Source organism: Hermetia illucens, chromosome 4 (assembly GCF_905115235.1).
Source record: "Hermetia illucens chromosome 4, iHerIll2.2.curated.20191125, whole genome shotgun sequence".
Lineage (NCBI taxonomy): Eukaryota > Metazoa > Arthropoda > Insecta > Diptera > Stratiomyidae > Hermetia > Hermetia illucens.
The window spans coordinates 143,405,851-143,429,972 of record NC_051852.1 but is presented as its reverse complement, the minus strand read 5'-3'; the positions used below and the strand labels follow the sequence as shown (position 1 = coordinate 143,429,972).

Here is a 24,122-nt window from a genome sequence, read left to right as displayed (position 1 = left end):
ACATTAATGGAATGATCAATAAGTCACGTCTCCAAAGATTTGCATGAGTAGATAGTTGAGTACGATTGATCGACGTTGTAATGCTTCTACGTCAACAATCCTATGATTACAATCAAACAGCAGTCTTGAATATCTGAACTTAACTAGCGTACTATCAACTATGGATTAATCAAATAAAAATACGTCGCCTGTACATATATGCAGATGGTAGTTTGCTGGTTGCACTAAAACGCTGCCAATATAGTGTCAACGCGATTAACAATAGATTTAACTATTCAAAACGCATAGACCCAGCTCAAAACTGCATATGTTTATTGGGTTATCTTTTGCAACAAAACGAGGTGCCTAAACTGGCGTGCATTAATCACCTCACGATTAAGCGCAGTTGGTAGACTTCTAGCTGTGATAAGTGCTGGCCAGTACCCATACTGGGACCAGTGTTTGAAATTTTTCTACTTGAAGAGAAAATTGCCAAACTTGAGGTAAGGACAACGTGTTGGATTTATTGTACTGAATCTCAGCTAATGGCATATGCATACCCATCGGGTGTGTGGCAATGATTTAGTACGCGGTGGAAAATTCAAATGAAAAATGCTGAAAATCCAGTCTTGGACGACACTAGTCGCGGGTTCTTTCCGTCCGCAAGTATTCAATTTAGATTAGTTTGATTCGGTAGATCGTCTCAGATTCAAGCATTGCAAATTCTAGTGATTCTGTGGACTCAGAGAAAGTAGTGCTGAAGATTGATGCTGAGTGGATTACGTTAGTGGATTTTAAGATTTAAATACGCTTAGGCCCGTCAGGTATTAATTCTCATTTTATGATGTGTTTGCTTCTTGAAATTTTTCAATTTCCGAATTCAAAATTGTCAGTTGTAATTTTAATTGAAGAAAGGTACATTAGGTGCATAGCTGCTCGCGATATTCTGTGTCATTCCGGCGATGCAAAGATATTCTTGTCTACTGTCTAATAATTCACTTAATTTTCAATAATAATCTAATTTTCGCCGTAAAAGCAAACTTTACAGTCAATCCCCACCAAAGATTTACGACAGTGCTAAAGAAATTACGGTGCCATTAAATTCATAAACAATTGCTCAAAAGGGAAACTTTCTTAACGGCCAAAGTTATATCCTGTTGAGTAAAGTTTACGACCCCGTTTCACAGGACCATATCTGTCTCATTGGAAGTGAAACATTTCAAAATTATACCTAATACCGAGACAGCTTAATATTTCCTGACACACGAAACATGAATGTCCTTTAAATTTAATTGGTGCTAAATTACGAAAATGGAACTCTATGCATTCTCATCGTCCTTATCTTGTGCCGAACACAATTGCAGGATATCCTCGACAATGAGTCTGGCAAGAAGATGCAGTTCGAGTTGTCAGGAAGTTTCTTTCGACAATGCAACAGAAACTCATTTTATTGTTGGGGGTATCGTAAATGTAAAGTGTTTGTGAAAAGTTTTTTGTGTATTATGAAGCCAGCAAGGCAACATTGCAACGGACGACGTTGCAGTGCAACTTTCCTTGCATAGACACTTCAAAAACATTTATTGCAATGTCAAGTGGATTTTGAGATAAAAATTTTAAGAAGTGTTTGCTCAAGGACGAGAAGAAGAGGAACCCGGAAGAAAACTGTGACTATGAAGTCATGTTAATGTCCATTAAGTGTCTGAAATTGTGCTGGAAAGAAGTTTTATTGAAGGATATAAAATCAGTAATAGTTTTCTCCGTGAGGAAGACGTAAAATGCATCGAAACTTTCGCTTTTATATGGAGGAACTGATCAATACGAGTGTAATCACAATCATAGCCTGTTCTAAGTCCGATTTCGAAAAAGGGAACCAGATAAAAGTAGATAGCGGGCGGGAGGATCTATGGATGCATGTATTAATTATGCATTGAACTTTGAGTTATTTTTGAAGAGCTGGCTGAAAATCGTATTATGGCTCACAGTGCCACAATTATACTTGTCAATAAGCGTATGCGATAGAAGGTTATTACAAAAAATTTCGATCGAACAGAGATGCCATCATTATCTCCATAATACCTTAACCTTCAGTATGAATTTCTGGAAGCGGATTGACTGTTCACAGGCCAAGTATTATAATTACATATCTGCTTTTATATTAGGGAATCCATTTCGGTCTACTCGATTTGAAAAAAAGAGATTCATCTTGCAGAAGTAATAACGTGAATTATTCAACGAAATATAACAAGATGGACTCAAGTTCAGGGAGATAACACCAGAAAACGAAATATCCATAGAGCATAGAAGTTTTATTTTAAAAATATTGAATTCGTCGACAGCTTTTGTATACTTCAGCATATTAAACACAATTGGAAACTAGAAGCTGATCGTTTCATGAATAAAACGTTTTGTGAACTTCTTAAGTAGAAATGTTTGAGCGAGTATTTCATTTGAACTGAGCTCACATTACATATGTATTACTTAAGTCAGACTGTTCACTTTAATGTTATGGTGACATTTTATGAACCAATGATATCTTAACCACGATGCAGTAAATTTACGAGAAACAGACAACTTAGACTTACTATAACTTTGTTACTAGTAGAACGATTACCACCAAACTTCCCAGTATGATCTATCTCACCTCTTGTCTGAACTTAAAGATTTCCCAGTTAATTTCCAAAATTTAAATATATATGGTGAAAGGATTGAGGCGCATCCATTTGATGTTGGGTCGAGCCAAATGAGGAGAAACTCATTCCTTACTTTTAATGGTGCACGGACTCTTCATTTTGGAATTAGTAATCAAAGCTCCAAAAGTAAGCGAAGAAGGCTTTACGGTTTCATACCAGAGGCAATTTTTTCGGACGCTGGTCAGGTCCAGCATCAAATGGATGCGGACTTAGGATATCTCAATCCTTAAATAAAATATTTTTTTCTGCTCAAGCTTTGGCTTAAAGTTTGGGCGGATTAACTTACAATATAGTCCGCAGTCCCGCCGTGTTTTCCGAGTTATATAAAGGAGCGTCTAATATCCGCGAACCACTTCGGTCACGCTGTTCTCACGGCAGAGGTGAGGCAGCCTGTAGCTAATTTCCTCTGTCTTCTTACGGAACCGTAAAGCCGTCTTTACTTAATATCTGAAATATATAAACTTACTATTATTATCATCCACAACACAGCCCTCCGCAACACCTATAAGAGGGAAATGGATGCCGCAATAACCGCAGTCAACAGAAATCCTGCAGACCAAATATCAACAAACGATCTTTACAATCACCTGAAGAATGTTATCATAGATACGGCTACAAAGACCCCAACCGCAACAAAAGTCGGAACTGCTGGTTTGACCATGAATGTAAGCTAGCAACAGAAGGACGTGAGCACGCACAGAGACTTATCACGAACTCTGGCAAGCGGAGAACCGATTTCACCGGCGGAAAAAGGAAGCCTGTTAGAACCAACAAGTCTGTGAACTCGAAAAGTATAGCCAGTAACCGTACCAGGCGCGCAAGTTTTACCAACAAGTCAGCAGAATGAGGCCTTACACACCTCGATGCTCATTCTGCCAGACAAAGAGGAAAATCTGATTTCTGACAGAATAAGCATATTGCAGCGATAGGTTGAGTACTTTGGTGAACTACTGAACAACCAGAACTTCGGCGAGTTGGAGGTTCCGTCAACTGAAGACCACGAACAAATACTCCCACCACCAAGTATAGGAGAAATAGTCCGTGCAATACATCGACTTAAAAATCATAAGTTGCCAGGAGCCGATGGAATTACGGCCAGATTGGTTAAATATGGAAGCGATCAATTACACCAAGTGATTCATCAACTTGTGCTCAAGGTGTGGGACAGCGAATCAATACCTGATGACTGGCAAAGAGGCATTATCTGTCCCATTCCTAAAACGGGAGATATCACGCAATGCAGCAATAAATAGAGGTATCACGTTGCTGAGTTCCATCTATAGGATATTCTTAGCTTGACGGTCAGGTTGTGGATAAAATCCGGCTCAATAGGTTACGGTGGGCGGGTCACTTAATCCGTATGGATGAGGATGATTCAGCCCGGAAAATCAATAAGGAGAATATCTGTGGAAGAAAAAGAAGACGAGGCAGAGCCTGTCAGCAGCCAGACAGCTTTTAGGAATCTCAAATTGGTGGACCTTTTTGCAAAACCGGAGTGTCTGAAGTTCTTTATTAAGGCAGGCCTAGACCAGATACCGCTTATTGCGCCGTTGATGATGATTATTATTATTGTTACTAAAAAAAATATTGATATGGAATTCATTGGATCATTATCATTATATTTTCGAGATTTTTCGGGTTGATAGTTTCTGAAAACGACCCTTAAATTTATATGTCCTCTTTTGCAACACTCATCACACACATCACAATCGCTGGGTTGAACCACTACTAACATATGTATGTATTTATGCACATCATCCATACAATACCACACATAATGAGCCAGTCAAATGTGTCATGCTTGACTTGGAAGCAAGGGTAGGCGAATCCACTTATGCACAGTGTTAGACTCCCGCAACGGTACGCTCTCGGACTCCCAAAATAAACACCTCCCCATCATCAGAGAGCTAGCCTGGAACCGTTTGCCTTATTACTTCGGACTAGGCCATAGCTTGAGAAGCCTTCAAACTAGGGAATTCCTTTCACCAACGGAAGGGGAAGAAGGAATGGAACTGTTATTTCAAGGAACTTCCTACCACCCGGTCTATCTACTGATCGAGCTCTATTTTCCTTTCAACGAGAAGAACCCGAATGTAATACGCAATACGACTCCACCTGTCCGTGCTCCTCATCTTCTGAACAATGTTGGCTGGAGAGAGATCCCCTGTGTTTAAATAAAGGTGCTGCCGAATTCCATCCCAGCTTCCACAAGAAAAAAAGGCGCAATGGGCATCGTCCATAACTCCATTGCAAAAGACACAATCAGGGTCATGCGTTTCCAATCTTGCGCAGGTAAGGCTGAAAACCTTCATGTTTACTTAGGAGCTGTGTAAGGAAATAATCAGCCTCACCACGCTTCCGATTCAGCCACGCACCTAAGTTGCTAACGAGCTGTGCAGTCCATCTGCATCTGGTCTCATTTTACTAAGAGAGTTGCTACTCATCTAGTGTACGTTGCTGTTCTTCACGAACAACCACCTACCTTGGTTTCTCTCCTATACGTTTATATATGGCTTCACGGTCCTCCATGAGCAACGGAGATCACTCGTACCATCACCATCACGGTTGGTTCAGAGACTGTTTGGTACGAAGGCGCCTCCCGGAAAGCTCCCCGTTTCCGTGTTTATGAAATACCTCCTGCCGTAGAGCAGAACAGACTGCGCTGAACTCATCGCGAAACGTCGCCTGCTAGGCGTAGGACCCTTAATATTTACCATTAGCCAAATTGAGGCCGAAACTTCAGTTGCAGGCTTATCTGCTGCTGCTTTAATTTGCTCAAGGAAACTCATCTTTGAGTCAAGAGTTAGTCCAAGATACATTATAGTTGGTTTTGGCTAGGTCGAAATTCTCATTTCTTTGAAATTTTCACGACTTATTCAGAACATATTTCTACGGTCGGCAAACTAGGATAATTGCGATTCCTTCCTTATTTTTGTTTATTCATAAAAGAAGCCTTGAAAAAACACCAAAATTCACAAAAGAAAGTTTAACAAGGTACCAAAAATTTAGCTCTCAATATTTTTTAATAATTTTTTAATAATTTTTAATACACGTGTTCAAGATATTAATAAATATATGGTGAAAAAATGGCATTTGTGCCTTTATCCAGTTCTTCACAAAAAATTTCTAAAAAGGCGAAAAAACAAGGGATGACTCCTTAAGTCCCAACTTACAATACATATTTGTTACTAAGGCAGTCAATTGTAAAATTATGTGTCCATTTGGAAGTAATTTTCTTTGATACAAGTGCGTAATGTGACTTTCAGGTTTTCGTTTAAACGTAGCCACCAAAAGGGGAAAATGGTTGTCCGCTGGTGAAGATTTGTTTGGGATTACAGGAATACTCATTTTCACCAGTAAGTTGGTTATGGAGAGCACATTTATGTTCTTGGAAAACTCGATTAAGGACTAGAGATATTATTTAAGGTGGAAGAATTCATACTAAATCGACGTATCAGCGAACGTCTCAAATCTAAAATTTACCGCAATGTTGTCCATCCTATCGCTTTCTATGGTTCTGAGTGTTGGCCAACTATAAAAGACAATGAACGGCGTCTTGCGGTAATGGAGACGAAGATGTTACGTTGGACTAGTGGCGTGACACGTTCTGATCATATCCGAAATTGGGATATCCACGATCGTTATGGGGTTGCATCGATCGTGGAAAAGTTGCGAGAGGGTCGTCTTCGATGGTATGGTCACACAATTCGTGCTAACGAGAATTCACTTGCCAAGATTGGTCTGAACATCAAAGTCGATGGTAAACGACCAAAAGGCAGGCCTAAACAACGACAACAGCTGGAAGGGTTTATTAAGCTAAACCTATATAAATGCAGTTTCACTGTTCCTAGTAAGGATTCCATTGGACACTTTTCCAAAAACTAGAGAAAATCGTAACGGTGGTCTCGGCTGCAGTCTATGTGCATTTCTGTAAATACAAAATTGTCTTCACCTCTTTCTCACATTGGATTCAGCTGAGACGGCCAACTCGATTTTCCACAGTTTATGGAACAGCGGAGCTGCGACCCATTAATATTCTAGTAGGGACGGTAAAAGTACCTGTTCTAAGGATTGAAATCTCTGCATTCAGAGTAAAACGCTAAAAGCCGGCTTTCGTAGCATCATTTTTGAGTTTGACTCTTTGGAAACCAATGTGTCAGTCTCCTTTCAACCAGCAACTTTCAGCATTCGGGTGTACAACCCTTTTATATCTCAAATGAAAATACCTCGGGAAGGTTTTTTTCAACAAAAAAATTTGCTCACTCGCTATGTCTCGAAGTAATCTTGAGATTTATAAACGTCACTTACAGGAGGCTTCTCGAGAAAAACCTCATGGAGGAATGTATAATGGATATTATACAGGAAGCTTGCTTACTTGGGTCTGCCTTTTGCCAATATTGAACGAACTTTCAAACGTCTTGGCTATTATTCAGGGGCTTGAAAAGTCCTTCCATCAAAAGTTTTCGATAAACTGCTAGTTTCAAAAATCTCCTCATATCTAGTGAACAACAAAATAATTCCTCGACGTCACTTTGATTTTCGAGATAAGGATGATACAACCGGAAAATCTACAGATTCGCCTCTGAGAATGATGATGCACTGGACAGTCGATAGCAATTTTAGAACGCGAATTCAGTATAAATGTCAAAAGCTTCTCTTCCATCAGAGAATCTAAAATTGTGCTAAGGTCTCAGTGAGTGGCGTAACAATTCCTCAATAAGACGAAAACATATCAGAAGAGATCTCCTGGATGTACCAAAGAAACATTGCCATTGCTCATAATTTGTTAACTAGGTGAGGTTGGCCTGCTTACAGAGATATTAAAGCAGAACTGTCTTTATGTTCGCTGAATGGAGTGTATGCGCAGTCAAAATTTGGAGGCAATAGTGGACTCACTTGGATGTGATTTATCGAAAAGAAGTACTGAAATGTCACCGCCAAGTGTTGAACTTGTCTGATTCGATTGGTACTCAACAAAATGAAATATGGTGGCATGTGGGAATGCATTTCTGTAACAGTAACACTTGGCTTCACAGGAAAGGTTTGAGTTCATCGAAAAATAGCTCAAACCTTCCCCTTTCTTGATTTTAATATTTAACTTCTTCATCCTAACATCAATGGTTGAACTTTAATGCATTGAAGGCCGCGTAAGAACATCTGGAGGATTGCTGGGATTCTTGGTCAAATTGTTTAAAGCCCGGATTAGCACTGGGAAGCTATGCTATTTTAAATGGTGGTCTGGTCTGGCATTCTATCAGCTACCATAGGCCATACTACACAAAGTTAAATTAAATTAGGTAGAATCATCTCAGTCTAGTTACACTCTGCCTTGGGAATATGTACATAGAATACGACACAAACTGAAATTATGGTAATTCGAAAGGGACTAAATAGTGACATCTCAGGGAAATATAATGCACATTCAACCACAACAACCATAAAAATTCCAGAATTTCCATAAGCCCCGAGTTTTCCGCCCAACAATTTATCTAGAGTCAATTTCATGACAACGAATATACATACGTACCAATCATTTTATCCTGTTTAATAAGCGAATCCTTTTCTGGTTCGATACATTTCGCAAACAATTACAGTCAGTTCACAAACATTATTGGTGCCAGCTACAATGACCAATTGTCCATTTACATATTTGCCGTTTAAATGACCTTGTTGACCACAATAAAGCCAAATTGACTAACATGCAATATCAGGATAATAATGCAAACATAAAACCGATCAATAGACATTGTTCTAGCAATTATTGCAGAAAAAACGCCAACATAAACGTTTAAGCATTTTAAAAGGGTTGCATTTATTGCTGTCAAGTAAAATGTCCCTCACTCATGCAAGCTGCATAAAATATCCACAAACGTTTGTCCGTTGAGGAATTTTATGCAACATCCTGATGCGAAGGTGTGGGAATTGATGAGATGGGGGTGAAGCGTTTTATAGGGAAGACAATGGTTTAAAATGATTTGTCGTACATAGTGAAGTTCTTGGATTTGTGACTTTATATTATCTCCAATGTCAGGGAATTATGCTTTCTAGCTTTTGTAGAAGAGTAGTTCTGTTGGAAGATACAGAACTGCTTAAAGATCCCCGCCAAAGGCTTTCTTTAAAATCTATCAAACACTAATTTTAAGGGACACGATTCCTTCCTTGGAACAAAAGGGGCAACATTTTTTAAACTCCTTTACATATTCAAAACTCAGATTTGTTTGTAAAGAAACATCCTGATTTTACTAGAGTCCTGCAACTTCATCTGGATTTAAAATAAAAATATCTACTTGCAAATCCAATAAGTATCAATTTTGGAAGGATAACATGATCCTACCTTCCGACTTTTAGACAGGTTAGGTGGCAAATTGAAACCATAATATTTGCCAGCAATATTTCTCTGCCTGGGTTCGTAAAGAACAGTCCCTCCAAGAGAATACAATACCGAGAGTCGCTAGAGTACTTGCTTTTTGCGACTTGAGCAATTCCAAGGGAATATAAGCTAGATATTCTGGGCATAAGGGAAATGATGTTATTCTAGAGAGTATTCCTCTTCCTCCAGTGGCCCTGTTCTTTAATATTCTAGAAAGTCTAGTGGGAAGTCCCAGAAAAATATCAGGTGCCAGAACCTAAATGCTGCTGGACACACCAAATTTTTCTTTCGGAACCTAACATGCATATCGCATAATTTATTCTATCGAAAAGCAGGAAGACTTGCAGAAGTATTATGGGCATTCTGATAGGTCATAATTCACCAGCTGCACATATCTTCAGAATAGAAATTGTACAAGATGATACGTGTCCCTCCTGTAATGAGGAAGCGGGGTCCATGGGGCATTTTGAATAAATGCCCCGCTTATGGGTGCATCAGATATCAAAGCATTGGTGCTGATATACTCCATTTGCAACGAGTAGCATCATATCCGCTAGCGGAAATCTTGTGATACATAAACGAATCTGGGATATTCCGGGGGAGTCGAGTATACCACGTCCACCACGGTATGAGCGCTCAGAGGCTATGCTTTTCCCACACCGAAGCTGAGGTCGGAATCTTGCTGACAGCTACACAAGAAGCCTTTTTATTATCTGAGAGTCGCTTTTGGGCAGGATTTTGACTGTGAAATCCTTAGTAACACAATACAGTGCTTCTAGCACCGGAAATTTCAGATATAGAGAACAAGCATACTTTCAATGAGTAATTAAATTCAGTTCTGGGGAGACTTTCTAAAGGTGATTTTATAATCGCGATGTGTTATCTGAATGCCGAGGTGGGCTCTGATGGTATCTTCCTCAGACAGATGATGAGAAGGTATGATCTCGACAACTGTACGAACCACGGTACAAATTTTGTGGATTTTTGCAGCTTCCATTGCAACAGCACACGACCCACGCAAAGGCCCTGCAACAAGGCTACAAAGTCAGTTTCATTTTGACTGATTACCAACGAACATATAAGCAGATAGGGTAACTGCCATCGGCAGTAGATCTAGAGGTTGTTTTCTGTATGTGTGTAAAAAAAGGGGTGCTGACACCGACTTCTGAAGGAACCATAATCTGATGGTGGCTTACTTTCGGTTGTGGGCTGCTAATGCGTCTATTCACAGGAAAAGAGAGCATCCGCCTCCTAATTTAATATGCGCCATTACCACGCAACTGACATGAACTCTAAACAAGCTGCCCCGAATACTGATGAGCTCTGGCCCACCATCAAAAATTTTCCCAACTCTGTCTCTGGTGAAGTTGTCGGCCACCTCCCAAAAGGTCGTCCCAAGACCTGGCTGACCGTGAAAACAGCCCTGTTGATGGTTGGTAGGAATTGTGACCATGACACGTAAGAGCTCCATTACCATTGCAAAGTACTAAAAATGTAGCGTAATAGGCACCGTGACAAAAGAAATACCAACATTACGTGGTGAGGATGCAGAAGCAGTTACGATTTTGGTATCAAATACCACATCACAAATAGGCTCCTTATCTATGGTGATGAGTAGCTGAAGAGGTGGAAAGAGCACTTTATCACGATTCTGAATCTGATAGGATTCCGGGCATGACTAGTTACCATATCATGCGGACACAGATTGTTCCCCATATCCGTCGACCTTGACGGTCTCCAACGGAACTTTTCTATGAAGCTTCTGCATTCTTTGCAAAATTGCTACTTCTATTCATTTGTAGATCTGGAATGGAATTTCAGAGTGTGGATGAAGGGGGATATCGTAAAGATTCCAAAAAAGGCCACCCGAATTGCATGCCTCCTGCTGTCTCGAAAATACTGGCAAAATCATCTTGTATCAAGGAACACCTCGAGAGCTTGTTAGGCGCACAACACACTGGTTTTCACTCAGGATTCTTCTATACACTAGGATTCTTCTATACGGCGTGCCTTTTCGAGAGTGTGAACGAAGTGGTATCCGGAGTGTTTTACGCAGGAGGAGCGCAAAATGTCACGTGCTGCATGGAATAATTTGAAGTCCAAAGCGTAGTCTGTTGGGGCTGCGTTTTAAAGTCGATTCTTCTCCTTCTATCGCTATCGTTGATGCTCTACATGCTGCCTTTACTGGTGGATGCGGAAAGGTTCAACCTTTCTTCAAACATTTCCACTCTCTTAATGGCATCAACTTGCGGCCTTACCGAGTTATCGACCTTGGCCAAATGGCTTTGAATTTGAAGAAGAAAGCAGTTTACAACTGAAGGTGAAAATCAATAGAAGCAAAGTTCTCTATTTGATTGGTCAACGCACAGTTCCTATTTGAATTAATGAGCAGAATGTGGAGGGTGGTATTGAATTTTTATACTCTTACTACCCTGTGGGAGTGGTACACGATAGGTGCCGTTAAGCTCCAAGCACTAAAAATGAAAATTTTGCAAGCGTATGGCAAAGACAGCCGAGATATGTCGATGGAAAAGTGCAGATGGCAGTGGTTAATCCATTCATTGAGGAAGGGCAACTGCTCCACTTTAGGTTATGCCAAGCCATGGTACCTTCTATTTCAGGATGATTGGTAAATGCAGCTTCGTAGCCAAGAACAGTAGCGGATAAATGAAACCATGCCGCGAAAAATGCACAGTAAAAAAAGAAACCCTAACGCACGTTCGCGCGGGGGACACACAATGTCCCACAGAAGGGTTTGTTTTCATCATAACATTTCTTCTTCTTTTTACCAGTCTTTGTTTCCACCAGTAGTTGAATTGCACGAGAAGATCTGGTTTGTCTCATTGGAAAAAGGGTAACAGTTCCGTTCGAGGTTTTCCGATGCATTGAAAATTCAATTCAAAATCGGGGGAAATTGAAGCACATGTCCAGTAGCCAACAGTGATATAGAGGCTTACGGCCACCGTCTTATATCTTCTTATTTTTCGTCAGCTTTTGTCTTGTTCCGTGGTGGGATAAGTTCGTGACTCTTTTCGGTCGTAGGCTTGTTCCAGGGGGAATTTCTTAGCAATCTTGAGAATGGCTAGCCTTGGACTATTCAAAATAGGAGAATTGCAAGGTCTTCAGATGCACTATGAGATCGTTTGCGTAACAATCTTTTGAAGCCTTTTCTCTGTTCGGTAACGGGTTTGGCCCATTTAGTATGGGTTTGGCGCTGCTCTGGGTTATCTTGGCCTAGATGGAGGTAGGAGTATCTCAAATCACCTTCTAGCTTAGCAAGCCATCGCTGTTCTGATCGGCCTTTCTGTTATTTTCCGTCGACCTAAATGTCCAGGATAATTTTGGTTATTGAGTTCCTCGCAACGCAGGTTATATGACCATATCATCGAAGACGTCTCCCTGGCAACTCCTCCATGACGAGGACAACGCTATATTAATCGCGAATATCCTCATTTTGACCATAATTATAATGAGTTATGTCCCCGATTCAGCACAATATCTTCATCTCTATTACTGCGAAGCATCCATGAACTTTGATGCCCAGCCACTACTTGGGTAAACACAAGGTGACAAAGCGAATAGCCCAGCAGATTTCAGATTTGAGACAGTCGTTGCTGTACCGATCACAAAGGAAACTAGTTGTCGTTCGCCATTTCACTGAATGAGAAACAATTTAGAAACAATCGGAAGTAATAAAACTTTTCGTCCTAGGCAGGCTGTTGTCATTGATAATGGTCATGCCTGATTCTCTGGAATCGGTAGTCTACAAATCGCAATCCTTTTGATTCCCGCATATCTACGTTTAGCAGATCTAGCTGTGTGAGCCCCAAGTTAACCAAATGCAAGCTGTACACTACTTTCGAAGACCCATTTACACAACGTATTCTTCTGGAAGTAATTTAGGTCGATTGTTACTTTTAGATTTTGATATTACAATAATTTGGTTAATAATATCAGTATATCTATCAGAATTTCCAAAATCATGCCATATTCTACGCCTCTTATTTTTGCATTCAATCTGCTAGAACAAACTTAACAAGTGTCTGTAAATAAATTTCCAAAATAAAGTAACATACCATTATTCACTTTACTTGAGTATGTAGGGATCTCTTCAGGATTTTCTCAGCATTTAGGGCATCATTTGAGATTTTTCGTTTTGGAAAGTGGCCAGACTCGCGTTGATCAGTAAGGGTAAAGGAGACCCGGAGCTCCCGTCTGCATACCGACCGCTGTGTATGCTTGACGCGGCCGGAAAAGTGCTCGAGAAGCTCATCAGGGGTAGACTCGCTGAAGCGATCCGTGCTGCCGGGGACTTATCCGCAAGGCAGTTCGGGTTTAGAACAGGGAAATCTACAGTGGATGCTGTTATGGAGGTCGTAGATGCGTTTAATCGAGCCGGGGCACACAGCCGCCGATCTCGACGGATAGTACTCCTCATAACGCTTGATGTCAGAAATGTCTTCAATTCCGTAAGATGGGCAGATATGCTAGGCACACTAGAGAACTCCTTTCACGTGCCAAGCTATCTCTTGCGGATATTGAGGGATTATCTGAAAGACCGCTCCCTGCTCTATGAGACGCTAGAGGGCCAGAAGAGGATGGAAATCACGTCGGGAGTAGCATAGGGATCCATTCTAGGGCCGGACCTCTGAAACGCTTCCTACGATAGTCTGCTGAGACTCGATATGCCCGGAGAGTCGCGCTAGGTCGGTTATGCAGGTGACGTTGCGTCACTTGTTGCCGGACGCACTGTTGAACAGGCGCAAAGCAGACTTGGCATATTGAAGCGACGGGTAAGCTGATAGATGACTTCTCACGGTTTTAACCTTCCGCTGGAAAAAAACGGAAGTAATCATCCTGACCAGAAGGAGAATACGACCCTGCGTCCCACCAGCGATTAAATACCTTGGTTTAATGCTCGACTCGAAGATGAGCTTCTTCGAGCAAATTAAAGCAGTAGCGGACAGGGCTGCAGCTGGAGTCGTGGCCTTGAGTCGGCTAATGGCGAATGTCGGGGGTCTTATATCAACTAGGAGACGTCTCCTCATAGGAGCAACGCAGTCCGCTCTTCTCTATGGTGCGGAGGTATGGGCTGATGCCCTTGACAGGGAGGTGCATCGTAAACGCCTCGCTCAAGTGCATAGGCGGGGAGCTTTGCGAGTGGCGTCTGCTTATCGCACCGTCTCCGAACCCGCTGTGATGGTGATTGCGGGAGTGATCCCCGTTCTTGCCAAGGAGCGCAAAGCTATCTATCGCCGTAAGTGCGAAAACTTAAGAGAAGTGGTTGCCCGTGAAGAACGTCAACGCACCCTTAGTGAGTGGCAACTTTCTTGGCAAAATGACTGCGCGGCTCATCGGCAAATTAGACCCATGGTTGAACAGAACGCACGGTGAGATTGATTACTTCCTTACCCAACTTGTAAGTGGGCATGGAGGTTTTCAGTCTTACCTGCACAGGATTGGGAAGGCGCGATCTCCTGATTGTCTGTTCTGCAATGAAGTGGCGGATGACGCTGAACACACCTTTTTCTCTTGCGAGGTGTGGGACGGCCTCCGCCAGCAGCTTTATGCAGACGCAGGGGAGCTCTCTCCAGACAACATTGTCAAAGAGATGCTGAAGAGCGCTGGCAGCTGGAATCGTGTTGCACCTTATGTTCGGGATCTTCTTATTACGAAGAAGATTGAACTCGACCGGCGGAGGGATTGGACGGTAAGGGGTTCCCTGAACTAACAACAACTCCCTTCCTCCCCTCCCCTCCCGTTGGTGAAAGGAATTCCCTGACTTGAAGGCTCCCAAAGCCGGGAGAGCGGGAGGGCTAGCCTGAAGTAATATGTCAGACGATTCCAGGCTAGTTCTCTGATGACAGGGAGGTGTTTAGTTGGTAGTCCGCCAGCGTGCTGTTGCGGGAGCCCAACACTCTGTGCGTAAACGCATTCACCTACCCTACTCCCAAAAAAAAAAACGCAAAACTAAAACTTGCTTTACAAAGTGCTATTCATTTGATAACCCACTTAATTCCAAAATAAGATACTATTGATTAAAATATGCAGCGCTCTACCTCTCTTGTATTCGAATACCACATTCGGAGATCCTTAGAAATATGATAAGTTGAGGGATAAAATGCTACGCTGTTCTCTACAATTTTATCCATCCTCACAATATTGAATATTCTCGACTATAATTGGCCACCATAGTCCCTGAAATATGTGGAAATCATCAACTGTTATGGCGAATCTATTAGATTTCAAGTCCGTTGGTGTAAGAGTACCAAAGGTTTGAAATTGGACGTTGTAAATTGTTCATGGTTAGCATGTAGTTTGTGAAAAAACAAAGTAAAAGTTTCTGTCTTCCCCTGTGAAATGTGCCATGTAAATGATGGGGTAGAAGGTTGGTTGACTTCGACCATAGAATATCCTAATGAAAACTTCGTTATGCGCTAATAGATAAATGTTAAACGAGTGGGAATAACCGAGAGGTGCTGTAAGATAAGTAACAAATACGGGAAGTGCTGGTGATTGGCACCATCAAAGTAACCTTACTCAACATGAAAAGGACAGTACGTTTGTATATTATGTCATTTGCTTTTACGATTCCGGTATAGTAGAAAATGATGATTATGGGACCTTCTCCATGCGGATATTCACTAATCAAAATTATATTAAAGTAAGATCTCGCTTTCGCCCTCTAAAACAATCCAAAGACTCTTAGCCATACTTTACCTTTTATCAAACCTCCACAAACCCTAGCAAAGTAGCAATAAAGTATTTTTTAATGGAGGAATAAAATTAAATTGGATTTCAAGTTCACCATGCAACGTGTATCCATTTCAATTTCGAATTTGTTAATGGTTTTCGGGTGTCAATTGATAGTGGCCAGTGCCGAGTTGAAGGGAGCAGTGAATGATGTACTGGCGAAGCTGCCCCTGTAGCAAATTAAAATAACTTTATCGATGCAATGTGAGTGCGAGTGGCCCAGCAAGTGGAGTACATGAACATGGCATGCAATCCTGGCGTTACATGATGTGTGGACTTCAAATGGGATTCCGATGGTCCTGACGGTTCTGATGGTTCCATTAGGTATATCTGAAATTACGCAAATAAGCAGATTATCATCATCCAAGTATGCATAGTACGATTGGCAAATGTACAAGTATCTGAGATGAAGTTCCCAGGGGAATTGATTGGGCCACAACCGATCAGTCATCGGAGTATATACGTTTGTGAGTAACGAACCTGCTTTATTTGCTTGATTATTAATTGGTATCAATTTGTATCGATTCAGGATTGTATTGACTCAAAGGGAATGATATAATTGAAGCGAGACGATAGTGTTAAGATATAAGCCTGATTATGTTCGTACTTTTTCTAAATTTAGCTGAACTAATGAGTTGATCAATGGTGAGTGATAGGACTGAGTCAAAAGCCGAAGAAAAAAACAGATCTCCCAAGAGTAGGTACCATGTTCGTCACTGTCGATGTAACCTAGTGTATAGTAAATTATAGTCTTTACAAAAAGGGGTGACTGCCGGTTTGGTCCAGGGCAGAGGCAACTCAACAGACGCTGCCTCACTTCTGCCCGGGACCAGCGTGACTCCCTGCATCCTAAACAAAATATTATAGTCTGCTTTCGTCCATCCTACTAAGAATGTTGCTTTGTCAATAAGGGGGATATAATTACTGCAAGCAGAGCCCAACATTGTGTTAATTTCTGACACAAATGAAAGGGCTGACTAAAGGCTTCCGCAATAGCAGATGCAGAGTGAGAGTGGGCAGTTTCGGACTTATACTTCGTTACATAGTGGAAGAATACCAATAATATGGAATGCTCTATGGCAAAAGAAATTATTTTATTCTGCTTTTTAAATCATACCATAAATTGGACGGTCAAAGGGAAGTATAGGTCCCAGCGTGAAACGTGGATTGGTACCCACGATGGAACATAAAGCCTGGGAAACGTCTCCCGAACCAACACCAACAGCTCTACTACCAAACTCTATTTCAACCTCCACGTGGTGACAGCTGGGAGCTTTTTCCTAACTAAAACATGCAGACAGAGAAGGATTAAGGCTTGTCTCCCGCGCCTAAAAACGGGACAAATTGTACCAACTGGTCCTCCAGCTTGGGGGTTGGGTAGGGCTGACAGTTCTACACGGGAAACCGAAGTTACGAAGCCACAACAGGAGCCTCAGACTGGACGGATAACACAAAGACGAACCCAGCAACGACAAAGGAATAACGATTTGCACATTAACTTATGGAACGTGCGCTCCCTGTACAGAGATGGAGCTGCTCAGCAGCTACCCGATACTCTCTTCCAATACAGGGCTGATGCAACAGCGTTACAGGAGATGCATTGGACAGGGACCGGTTTCCTGGAGAAGACCCACTACACCATATATTATAGCGGTCATCCAGTAAAGCAAGTGCTCGGAGTAAATTTCTTAGTAAGCCAAAAAATGAAATTATTATCGGCTTTGAAAACATAAGCGAAAGGCTATGCACTCTGCGCTTGCGAGTTAAATTTAGAAATATTAGCCTCACTAATGTTCACGCTCCTACAGAGGAGACTGCAGAGTCGGATAAGGATACTTTCTACTAGGCAGTAGGACAAACCCTCGAAGCCTGTCCCAGATATGATATCAAAATCATACTTGGGAATTTTAACAGCCAAGTAGAGAAGGAATTCGGAATTCGGTATCCCGACGAAATTAATAAGACTGACTAGGCTCACCCTGACCAATGTGCGAGGCCAGATAAAAGCAGCAGGATCACTCTCAAGACCATTCGACATCAACAACGGTCTACGACAAGGGGATGCGCTATCATGCGTCCTCTTTAACCTGGCCCTCGAGAAAGTGATCCGTGATGCCGAGGTAAATGCAAGAGGTACGATCCTCTTCAAGTCCACCCAACTACTGGCCTATGCTGACGATATCGACATCATGGGAAGAACGACCCGAGATGTACAAACTGCCTTCATCCAAATCGAGCAGGCGGCGCGAGATCTTGGGCTGCACATCAATGAAGGCAAGACAAAATATATGGTGGCAACGTCAGCACCGAAGACGAATCAACCAACAACATCAAACCGCACTGGTCAAACACAAACACGAAGAAGAATAAGGATAGGAGAATACAACTTTGAGACCGTTGACAATTTCTCCTATCTAGGGTCAAAAATCACAACCGATAACAACTACGATGATGAAATCCGCGCACGGTTGTTGTCAGTCAACAGAGCCTATTTCAGCTTACAAAGACTGTTCCGCTCGAAACGTCTAACCATAGGGTCAAAGCTCTTACTGTACAAGACTATGATCTTGCCAGTCCTCATGTATTCCTCGGAAACTTGGGTTCTTAGCAAGAAAAATTGCGAACTCTTGGCCACGTTCGAGAGAAGAATCCTCTAAAAAATTGTTGGCCCCCTACATGAGGATGGACGATTCCGTAGCCTACACAATGACGAAATCTCTGAGCGATACCATGACCGTCCGGTTGTGGATAAAATCCGGCTCAATAGGTTACGGTGGGCGGGTCACTTAATCCGTATGGATGAGGATGATCCCACCCGGAAAGTCTGTAAGGGCAATATCTATGGTAGAAAAAGAAGACGAGGCAGACCCTGCCTAAGATGGAGCCATGGCGTGGGTCAGGACGCCAGACAGCTTTTAGGGATATCGAATTGGTGGACCTCGGCGAAAACCGGGATGTCTGGAGTTCCTTATTAAGGCAGGCCTAGACCGGATACCGGTTGTGGCGCCGTTGATGATGATGATGGAGTAGAGAAGGATCCCCTATTTAGGCGATACGTTAGCCCCCATGGGTTACACCAAAATACAAACGATAACGGACTGCTGACCATTCAATTAGCAGTGTCACACGAAATGATTGTTGGAAGTACCTGGTTTGCGCGGAAAGCGGTCCACAAATATACGTGGGCCTCTCCAGGCGGAACCACTTTCAGCCAAATTGACCACGTGTTTATCGAACGCCGCCACCTCTCCGCCTCGATGAATGTCAGAAAATATTGCCGGCAATAGGGACTTGGATCACTATCTCGTTGGCATGATGCCCCGTGCTCGAGTAACAACACCACCCAGAATCCCCTCTGGCAATCAGGTGAGGGTTAACACTGAAGCCATCCACAACACAGCCCTCCGCAAAACCTATAAGGGCGAAATGGATGCCGTTATAACCGCAGCCAACAGAGGATCTGGAGATGAAGCGTCAATAAATGATCTTCACAATCACTGGAAGCACGTTATCATAAATATGGCCACAAACATATTTGGCCCCAACCGCAGGAAGAGTCGGAACGGCTGGTTTGACGGCGATCGTAAGCTAGGAACAGAACGGAAGAATGTTGCCTTCCGAGTAAAGTTGCATTCTCAAAGAACGCGGGCACCCGGGGAGACTTATCACGAACTTCGGTGAGCGACGGAATAGACGGAAAAAGGAAGCCTGTCAGAACCAACACGTCTGTGAACTAGAAAAGTACAGGGAGCAATGGCACCAGGTGCGCAAGTCAGCAGGATGAAGTCTTATACACCTCGATGCTCATCCTGCCGAGACAAAGAGGGAAATCTGATTTCCGACAGAATGGGCATATTGCGGCTGGGCATGGGTTGAGTACTTTCATGAACTACTGAACAACCAGAATATCGGCGAGTTGGAGGTCCCGTCAACTGAAGACGACGGACAAATACTGACTGGACAAATACGACTACAAATAGGCTTAAAAATCATAAGTCGCCAGGAGCTGATGGAATTACAACCGAATTGGTTAGATATGGACCAATTACACCAAGTGGTTCACCAATTTGTACTCAAGGTGTGGAACAGCGAATCAATGTCTGACGACTGGCAAAGAAGCATTATCCGTCTCATACATAAAAAAGGAGATATCACACAGTGCAGTAATTATAGAGGTATCACGTTCTCTGTACGACAAGCGATAGAAAAACTGTTGGAATATGGACATCAGTTGCACCATCTGTTCATCGACTTTAAAGCCACCTATAATAGTATAGAACTCGGTATCCCGACGAAATTGATATGACAGATTAGTCTGACCCTGACCAATGTGCGAGACCAGGTAAAAGCAACAGCATTACTCTCAAGACCATTTGATGTCAACAACAGTCTACGAGAAGGGGATGCCCTATCATGCATCCTCTTTAACCTGGCCCTCAAGAAAGTGATCCGTGATGCTGAGGTAAATGCGAGTAAGCCCACCCAACTACTGGTCCATGCTGACGATATCGGCATCATGGGAAGTGCCTTCATCCAGATCGAGCAGGCCACGATCGAGGCGAGATCTTGGGCTGCATATCAATGAAGGTAGGGCAAAGTATATGGTGGCGATGTCAGCACCAAAAACCAACCAACCAACAACATCAAAACGCACTGGTCAAACGGGAAGAATAAAGATAGGAGACTACAACTTTGAGTCGTTGATAATTTCCCCTATCTAGGGTCGAAAGTCACAACCGGTAGTAGCTATGATCATTAAATCCGCGCACTGTTGTTGGAAGTCAACAGAGCCTATTTCAGTTTACAAAAACTGTTCTGCTCGAAATGTCTCACCTAGGGTCAAGTTCTTACTGTACAAGACAATGATGTTGCCCGTCTTTATGTATTCCTCGGAGACTTGGGTTCTTAGCAAGAGAAATTGTGAACTCTTGGCCGCGTTCGAGAGAAGAATCCTCTAAAAAATTGTTGGCCCCCTACATGAGGATGGACGACTCCCTAGCCTACTTAACGACGAAATCTATGAGCGATACCATGACCGTCCAGTTGTGGATAAAATCCGGCTTAAAAAGTTACGGTGGGTAGGTCATTTAATCCGTATGGATGAGGATGATCCCATCCGGAAAGTCTATATGGGAGGAAGAGGCAGACTCTGCCTGAGTTGGAGCGATGGCGTAGGTCAGGACGCCAGACAGCTTTTAGGGATATCGAATTGGCGGACCTCGGGGCAAAACTGGGATGTCCAAAGTTCTTTGATATGGTAGGCCCAGACCGGATACCGGTTGTTGCGCCGTTGATGATGATGATACCTCCAAGGCTACTACCTAGTACTTTTCTATCAGATCGATGAATGTTGTCAAAATGCTAGCTCTGAGTTTGGCACTTGGTAAGTGCGCTCTCTGGCGTACCAAGTTCCAAACGCGAAGTTCTTTTTCCGATACCGTAGATGTCGTTGCATTTCCGATTCGACCCAAAACTGAGTTTCATATTCCAGGAAAAGTGTGGACAGTTTGTCAGCCTATTGTACAGCCCCCAATATGGATTATCAGTCGCTTGATTACAGCTTAAAGGGGCAGTGCTCGCCATTCACTCACTCTTGCTTGGGGCTTTGCATTGTCCAGGCGTCACCAGGGGCGTGCATTACCGAGATTTTTGTTCAGGGTCGCAATGCCAAATCCATACGCGCCCTAAGATACGTATACCTGTATGCCCACCGGTCATTCTACACCTGGTCTCAAACTGTTTGGCATGCAGCCAATGACTTCATTCGCTCAGTTAGTTTGTTAAGGCTCGCTTCACGAGAAGCACTCCCTAAAAGCGGTTTACATCATGGTTTAAAATATTCACTGAAATCATCCCAGCAGTTACACATGCTGCCTCTTAAGATGTTGTTCGGTAGGCGGAACATGTTCGGAGAGAACTTGACCGAGATGCAGCTTGTCTGCAAGTTTCTTAAATCTTTATCGCTCATGCCCAAACTAGTGCCATGTACAGAGGGCGGCAGCATAACTTCCTTTTTTAAAATGCGCGCCACTCAGTTAGTTGATGTCATAGCGGAGCGCCAGTGGTCTCGTTCAAGAGAGGATACTGTAAAGTTTTGTCCCGACATGGTTCAGTCGCCATCATGCGTTGGAATAGTGAGGAGCGTGCCTTTGCCGTTGAGGTTTACTTTTCAAGCGGATGTTCGGTTATTGCAACACAGCGTGCATTTCGGAATCGCTTTAATTTAGCCCCGTTGGCCTTGGACTATCCGATCGTTCTGTGAGAAGAATTCTTCGTGATGATCTTCATTTTCATCCCTATAAGATGGCGATAGTGCAGGAACTTTCAGAACGTGACTTCGATTCTCGGATGAACGCGTGTGAGCTTCTTCTTGATGTTGTTCCCGAGGGTGCTATTGTTGTTTTTAGCGATGAAGCCCATTTTCATTTGTATGGGTCGGTTAACAAACAAAACATGCGCTACTGGGCTGACACCAACCCTCGATAATTGCATCAAAAGCCTTTGCATTCACCCAAGGTCACAGTGTGGTGTGCAATTTCCTCAGCTGGAATTATTGGTCCCTGGTTTTTTTGAGGAAAATGAGGTTACAGTGACAGTGAATTCGGACCGGTATGTAAACATGCTACAGAATTTTTTTTGCCCACGGCTAGAAAATTTGGATTTGGGGGACACTTGGTTCCAACAAGATGGTGCAACAGCACACACTTCAAGAGCGTCGATGTTTTGAGGGAACCTTTTCCAGAGCGCCTTATCTCAATTAGAGGCGATTTGGAATGGCCGGCACGCTCTCCCGATCTGTCCCCTTGTGATTTTTTTCTATGGGGTTTTTTGAAATCCCGTGTTAAAGTGAACCGTCCAAGAACCCTACAAGATTTGAAGACCAACATCCAAGAAGAAATTGCCAACATAACACCTGCTATGCTAACAAGAGTCATGACAAACGCCAGAAATCGGTTTACGCAATGTATGGAGAATGGGGGACGTCACCTAACAGATTTAATCTTCAAAACAATGTAAATAAAAACTTTAGACATGTACCTAGATTATAAAAAATAAATAAATATTTTCCGATGCATACAATAGTTTTTATTGAGTTTTGAAAAAAGGAAGTTATGCTGCCGCACCCTGTATAAAAGAACAGAACTGACGACCCAGCTGTGTTTCGGGCCACCAATAATTGGAAGCATTCTTGCTAATGTCGAGCTTTTTGCTTAGTTTTTGCTAAGCTTTGAGTTGAAAGGTATTTGAGCTTGGAGTGAACTTTTTATGGGCTGTTGCAGATCTGAACGGTTTGCTGTTTCCGCCGCTTCGTAAAAAGTACCAACTTCATTTTCTGTTCGGCAAGCTTTAGCCCGAAGTCTTCAAGTTAAGACTTGATTCTCCAGATTGCCTCACTAGCATAAATTTCAACTTCGTCAAGATGACTAGATGTTATAGCCACCCCATCGTTATTTGCGGTTCACACGACAACAGGTACTGGGAGCCGGAAAATGGCATCAAATGTATTTTGTTTTATAGCGGAGAATCCACAACATACCCCTGTGGAAGCAAACTACTTTGGTAGCATCCACCGCGAACGGAGCATTCCAGAAGCCGAACTGCCTATTTTATAAATAACCGCCACTATAAATTATTAGATATAACCGATTATATACCTGTCTGCCTGTCCCTTTGTCTGTCACACACATTTTTCTCAGAAACGGTTACAACGTTTGACACCAAATTTAGTGGAAAGGTGGAAATTGTGAACGCTCACGAATACAGTGAGTTACATTGTTCTACGCGGAATGTAAGAGTGGGTCTCCATATATGCAAAATGGGGTGAACAATTTTTTTTTCTGATCGACCGTAATCATTTGGGGTATCAAATGAAAGGTCTCGATTAGTACTTTTCAAAGCTCAGTTCTGACATCTAATGCACAACGAGGGAGAGCGAGGGTTGAAAAGTGGTAATTTATTTTCACGGATCCATTCTCAGAACCCACCCAACCGAAAAATCTGAAAAATAGGCGAAGCTGCCACTATGCAGTGCCTGGTGCCCTGAGGTGGCGGTGAGGAAGACGGGGCGGCAACCCTGTCGGCTGAACCAAAACCAAGTGCCGGAGGAGAACCTCCATAGTGGTGGCATCGGGAGACGCTGTACTCACTTTGGCTTACCGGCCGTGATGCAGTAGGCGAATGCTCCAAAGGCCTAATCAGGGCGATCAGACCCGAGTCTGCACGGGAAATCATCTGAAGTAGTAATTGGCCACGAAACCTCACCCGGGGTATACTGGTACCATGGGAACCGAGGCAGCACCTGAACTCTCATACTTTAGGTGAACTTCCGT

The 24,122-nt window shown here is 42.8% G+C and overlaps 1 protein-coding gene across 2 annotated transcripts in view; it reads left to right on the top strand.

Annotated features, from left to right (window-relative positions):
* The first annotated feature begins 588 nt into the window (after window positions 1-588).
* Window positions 589-24,122, top strand: part of LOC119655693 (phospholipase B1, membrane-associated-like) — a 74,099-nt gene continuing 50,565 nt past the window's right edge. The window contains exons 1-2 of one of the 2 annotated variants that reach the window (XM_038061699.1): window positions 589-645; window positions 709-803. The gene's annotated coding sequence lies outside the window, so the exon portion shown is untranslated. The other variant, XM_038061698.1, reaches the window with a different exon arrangement.